Source organism: Chrysochloris asiatica, unplaced genomic scaffold (genome assembly GCF_000296735.1).
Source record: "Chrysochloris asiatica unplaced genomic scaffold, ChrAsi1.0 scaffold00142, whole genome shotgun sequence".
NCBI lineage: Eukaryota > Metazoa > Chordata > Mammalia > Afrosoricida > Chrysochloridae > Chrysochloris > Chrysochloris asiatica.
The window spans coordinates 5428604-5434734 of NW_006408660.1; the positions used below are offsets into that span (position 1 = coordinate 5428604).

General features: G+C 52.5%; 1 pseudogene; it reads right to left on the bottom strand.

The window, feature by feature from the left end:
* LOC102836752 overlaps positions 1–75 on the bottom strand; it is a 39431-nt pseudogene extending 39356 nt beyond the window's left edge.
* Between the last annotated feature and the right edge of the window lie 6056 nt (positions 76–6131).

The window sequence follows — 6131 nt, forward strand, 5'->3', positions numbered from 1 at the left end:
CCGCTGCCGCCGCCGCTGCAGTTGCCGCCCAGCCTCCCGCTGGTCTGAGGCGCTGGCCGCCCGGGCGCGGGCCATGGCTGGCGCCGCCGAGCCCCCCAGCAAAGCGGCAGAGTACCTGCAGGAACTGACCCGAATCGTCGCGGCGCAGCAGGAGCTCCTGGTGCGCCGCCGGCGGCGCATCGAGGAGCTGGAGCGCCAAGTCGCACGGCTGAGCCGCGAGAACGCTGGCCTGCTGGAGCGGCACCGGCGACACCTGGCTGCGTGCGCCCGCCGCCCCGACCCCGGCCACGGCCCGATGCCGCTCGGAGCCATCCCGGAGCTCAGTGGTCACCGCGACAAGTAAGCCGGGGCCGAGGGCTGAGGCGGGGTGGGGGCTTGTGAACTTCGTGGGGTTCTGAGCACCCCTCGGGTGGGCAGGGAGGCGGGGAGGACGCTCAGCCGGGGCGCAACCCGGGACTCTCCTGTTAGGATCGCGGCCCTGACCTGGGTTTCGACCTGGGGCGGGGACCGGCTCCCGGGAGCTGCCCAGCGCGCGCACTGGCCTGACTCTTCGGGACCGCGCGGGACTCGGGCGCCGGCGATAGCGGGAGCCGGGTGAGGGTTCTGGCCTCGCTGCGGGGCCAGTCCCGGAGCGAACCTAGTAGTTCTGGGCAGCTAGGCTAGACCCCAGCCCCATAGAGAGAGGAAGACGCGCGGCAGATACAAGATGCCGCCCTTGGGCAGGCCTGGGTCACCTGCCCGGCATCCCTCTGGAGCGGACAATGTGCTGTGCTCAGTCCAGGACGCCCGGAACCCTCCTCCTCCTGGATTCGTTGGTCTCTTCCTTGAGGGGCTCGGAGTTAATACCCGCTTGCAGCGGTTGAGGATTACCCGAGGCTATTTAGGACCAAGGATTAAGCGGGGGTGGGGTGGGGAGGGACTGCAAAGGCGTCGGGGAACCCTGGCGTCCGGGAGAGCTCACAGTGGGCTGACCGTGCTTTCGCCTCCCTGAAACCTAGTGCGGCCCCTTCCAGCAGAAGTCTCGGCTCCTATCTTGGGCGAGGCGAGGGGACAGGAGCGTTTCAGGCGACCTGATTGGGGTTCCTGGGTGCTCTACACTTTGTAGACCCTCTACTTAACTACTCTGTGTGTGTTTGTTGGGGAGAGAAGCGGCGGTGGTGGTCCGGAGCAGCTTCAGGACAGGCTTTCCTGGAGGCTCTGTGACAGAAATGATAGGAATATTGGTTGGGGAGGAGTGGGGAGGTTAACTCTGACTTCCGCATCCTGGGGCACTAAGTGTTTCCCCAAGCCCAGTGGGGCTGCAGCAGGCCCTGTCTACCGAAAGAGGCCCATTACCCACCACCTTGCGGGGTTCCTTCCCTGAGCAATCAAGTCCTCTCTGACGGTTGGTTCAGACTAGTGCTCAGCAGGGTCCTAGGAGAGGGAGGGTTGTGAGAATGGATTCAGGGCACGGTACGGTACTTTTGGTGGCTCTGTGAGAGTCAGGCCCCAGTGACAAACCTATGACCATTGTTGCTGAGAGAAAACAGAGACCCTCACTGGTGGGAAACTGCCTCCCTTTGCCTCTCTGGCTCTTTGAGGTCTCTGAGAGCCTCTTCAATACTGCAATCTTCCTCAGCAGTTGTGGGTCACACCAAGCTAGTCAGGAGGTCAAGTCCTCTTTCCCAAAGGCAGAAAGAAAAGCTGAAGGCTGCTCAAATGAAGGCCTCAGCAGCTGAAGGAAGGCACACCACATAGGGACTCAACACCCTGGTTTTCATAGGAAATAGTGACACATGTTGGCTGGCAAACACCTCACAACACTGACCCTAGGGATGGATTTATTTTTCCTTACAAACTCACTTCTAGTGACCAAGCTGCTAGCTTCAACAGTAGAGGAGGGGAACTCCTGGAAATTCTACGGATAGCATTGGGATTTGGATGTTAGGGTTTTGTTCCAGAAATCTCCAGCTCAGTGTCTTTTAGTTCAGACAGAGCTAAATCCTTTGATAGCATTGCCTTTTAGAAAAGCCGGCTGTAGCCCTTAGTCCAGGTTCTAGGTTAAGGGGAGTTTACTAAGCTTTAATGTGCATACCTGGCACCTGGAAGGAGCTCTGGTAGCGTAGTGGTTACGAGTTGGGCTGCTAACTTCAAAGTCAGCGGTTTGAAACTACCAGCCATTACATGGGAGAAAGATGATGCTTTCTGCTCCTGTAAAGATTTACAGCCTCGGAAACGCTGTGCAGGGTTGCTAGAGTTGGAACTGACTCCACGGCACACCATTGCCACCACCAGCACCTGGGGATATTTGATCTGTGGGTGTGCGTGGTAGAGAGAGCATTTCTGTCTAGTCGCCATGGAGGTTTGGAAACTGTGGGTCCAAGGTCACACTGGGAAGGACTGAAACTGGGTTCATAACAGGAGCTGTGAGTTCCCTGCAAGCAGATCTCCACTTCACTTGGGGAAGGTGGTGCTGAGCCTCCCTTTACATGGAAGGGACCCCACACGTGAGAGACCTGGGGCATCATATTTGCCTTCTCACACACTTGGGCTTCTGGGTCACCATGCCTTGTAGGGGATTGCCTGAGTATTCTGTTGTCCATCTGTGAATTAAAGTGATTTGTGCCCAAGGAGCATGGGATAAGCAACTCCACTGATAACATGCACCTTTTAAGCACTTACTGTATGTGCTTGGAGATACAAGAGGAGGTGAGGAGAGAAGATACAGCATTACAGAGAGACCAGAACACAGGGACAAACTTGTGTCTGAGTGCCAGCTCTGTACTTACCTGTACAGCAGGTCACTGTGTCTCTCTGAGCCTGGATGGCAGGCCACTCTGCTTCTCTGAGTCTGGGTGTTTCCCAAATTCACACAAAGTGGCAGTGGCAGTAGCGACCTCTTTTTCTGTGGATTAAATGAAGATAATTGGCATGGTACACAGCAAGTGCTCAAGTATGCCAGATTTTTTCCTTTCTTAGACAGTCTCAGATTTCCTTTGGACCCACTGAACATGGGCAGGGAGGTATGTGAACTTCTATTTACTGGGTCAAAGACCAATTGGTGGACAGGTGCAGGGGCGAGGAGCCTGAAGTCGAGTTGGGGTCAGGATTGGCACCCAGGTTGGAAACAGTACCATTTCGGTGTGAATGTCACAGGCTCACAGGGCTGGGCAGGGGCATAGCAACCAGCTTACTTCCCACTGGGGTGTTGTGCCACCTTTCCTCTTGTGCTGGTGCCCACCAGGCCTCTTGGGTTGCAGTCAGTGGCCTTTGTGAGGGAGGGCCTGCCTGGCCTTAGTAGCCCTAAGCTTCTCCAGCCCTTGTCAGTGAGCCCCTGCCTGCTGCTAACAGGTGGGAAGGACTTGGCCTCTTCTCTGAAAGGGACCTGTCCCTCTTGGGGATAAAATGGTGTATCTGAGAGATCACTGACCAGGCTCACCCATACTGGGAACACAGAGCTCACCCAGGAAGAGCAGCTTTTGAGTGTGATTGATGGGCATGTTGGAAACTTTTAACTCAGAAACTTGAAGAGCTTTTCCCAGAAACTCACTTTCTGTGCCTCAACCACCATTGAAAACTAGCATCATGCTCTCAGTTATTGGAGAAATGGTGAAAACAGGCAAGAATGAGGATGCCTTTGGTCACTTTGGTTATTTGGTATTTTTTCCCTCCTGATGCTAGAAGTCACGTCCAGTTTTTAGTTGACTGTGTTTTAATGGGAGTCCTGATGAGACATTGTAGGATAGGCACTGGACCGCAAGGTCATTGGAAATCCTATACAGGGTTGCCATGTGTCAGAACTGATTCTATTGCACTTAACAACAACAGTGCCCTAAGGGGAGTCTTGGTGTGGTGCTATAGAATAAGCACAGGACTGCCAACCACAATGTCGGTGGATCAAAACTACCAGCCATTCCTTAGAAGCCCTGTAAACAGGGCCATTATGAGTTCAGATTGAATGGATGGTGGCACTTAACAACTTAACAACAATGCTATAATGACCTTTTTCTAGAGTTGCTCCCTCCTGCTAACCTTTGTCAGAATTTTAGACACATCACAGGTGCTCAGTAGATGTTTGTTGAATGGGTGAAGCCATGGGAGAATTGATTAGAACCACTGTGTTTTCCTTTAGAAAGTCAGCTTGAATTCTAACAGACACAGCTGGTATTAATGGAGATGCAGACTCAGACTTGGATCATGAAGGGTGAATGTACCATAGCTATAGCCAATAAACGCATCCTGTGTCCCTGGCACTGCTCCAGGGTCTTGGCATTTATCAACTCCTTTAATTGCCATGGCACTTTTATAAGGCAGGTATGGTTGATTGTCCATTCTACAGATGTGGAAACTGATTGATTGGTAATGCAGCTGGGTTCGGACTCAGCTGTCTGGCTCCAGGGCCCTGCTCTTAACCTCCTCCCTCCACCATTTGTGTTGAACGATCAGCCTGTCTCCCAGGATCCAGTGTCATTTCCCACCTATAGCAATTATGGGATTTTGTGAATTCTAGTGTCTGGTGTCATGTGCTGTGGTAGTGTGGAAGAGACAAGGATCGAATGAGATGACCCCTCTCAGTCTCTAGTCCTCCAGCATTTCCTGAGCAGAAGTAAACATGGACTTAAAGAAGCTGGGGGGTCCCATCCAGCCGTCCAGGACTGTGACATCGCTCAAGAGAGGATGTGTTTCTAAAGCTCTGGCTTGATGACTCACTCGGAGGAGGCTTCAGTGGCATTCAGTGTTGTTGACTTTCTAAACAAGCTCTCTCTCTGAGCTTGGAGTGACATTCGCCATGACGATGGTGCATGCACTCTGGGAGAGACTCAGTAGATGGCCCGAAAGAGGGGGCGGCAAGGGAAGGGTTTCATCTTTATTGGTACAGCTCATGACGCAGGAGGCGATCTTTGGGAGGGTCTGATTCTGCAGAGTAGGTGGGAAGGACCACACTTGGGGTTCAGGGAGAGGAGGGAGTGGAGAACATTTGCCTTCCATATCCCTCTTCTCCTTCTGAGTGACCAGTAAGGAGCTGTGTAGGGGGTGGGAGAGACAGACGGGCTTTTCTGTGTTCTGTGAGTGTGTCAGAGAGAGATATTGCGTTAGGCCTTCATTAAATAATGCTCTTGTTCTCTGAGCCAGATTAAAGACTTGTATCTAGTGCTGGGGAGGGTGTCCCTTAGGGACAAGCTGCACCCTGCTCTTGGAGACTCGTGTTGGTTGGACAAAATGTATTTGATGTCAAGAAAGCAGGGTGAGCAGTTCTTATTTTCCAGCAGATGGTCCACAGAAATTGAGGGAGTCCTTCTCTGAAGCTCTCTCCCTGCCTTCTGACAAGCTAAGCAAATGATTATTTTACAACCTGGAAAATAAATCCCGAGTTGCTTCTTTATCTAGCTCGAGTAGAGAACAACAGTGCGCGGCACTACGTGTGAATTGAAGTTGAGACCAGTGTTTGTTTCCTGCCTAAGTTTTTACTTCTGCCTCCTGGGTCTAGGGCCCTGGACCTGGACCAAGCTAGGGACACCCTTGGAATCCTGGACATCAGCATTTTGGCAACTGGGTGGCTGGCTTTGTGTATTATATTGTTTTGACAGCTAATCAGATTTTTTTAAAGAAAGAACAGCGCTTTGCCTTAGTTGGAAAGTGCACCTTTCTTAGCTAGCCAGGTAAGTGCCATCTGCGTAATTGCCATGGAGCAGCAGAGGAAATAAACACGAACAAGACAGGCACAGATAGAGAACTGGAATATGGGAAAGTGAGCTGACCTTATTGAGACAGAGCTAAAGTGTGAAGGAGGCAAAAGATGATCTGGCCATGCTCTGGGTCAGATACTCACTCGGTGAGTCTTCCTTTTGGCACTCCAGTACAGACCCAGGCTTAGGTCCCCCAATGAGCCGGGCTTACCTGATTCACATAAATTGGAATTGAGTTCTGATGTGGCACCGTAGGTTAAGTGCTGGACTGCTAACGGTACGGTTGGCAGTTTAAACCCACCAGCCACGTCTCGGAAACTGTATACTGGGTCCCTATGAGTCGAACAACAAATATGCAAGGCCACTGCGCCTTATCCCACCTCTCTGTCAGTGGAGGCTCTTGTGTTGCTATGCTACTCAACAGGTTTTAGCAGATCTTCCTGACCAAGACAGAGTAGGAAGAAA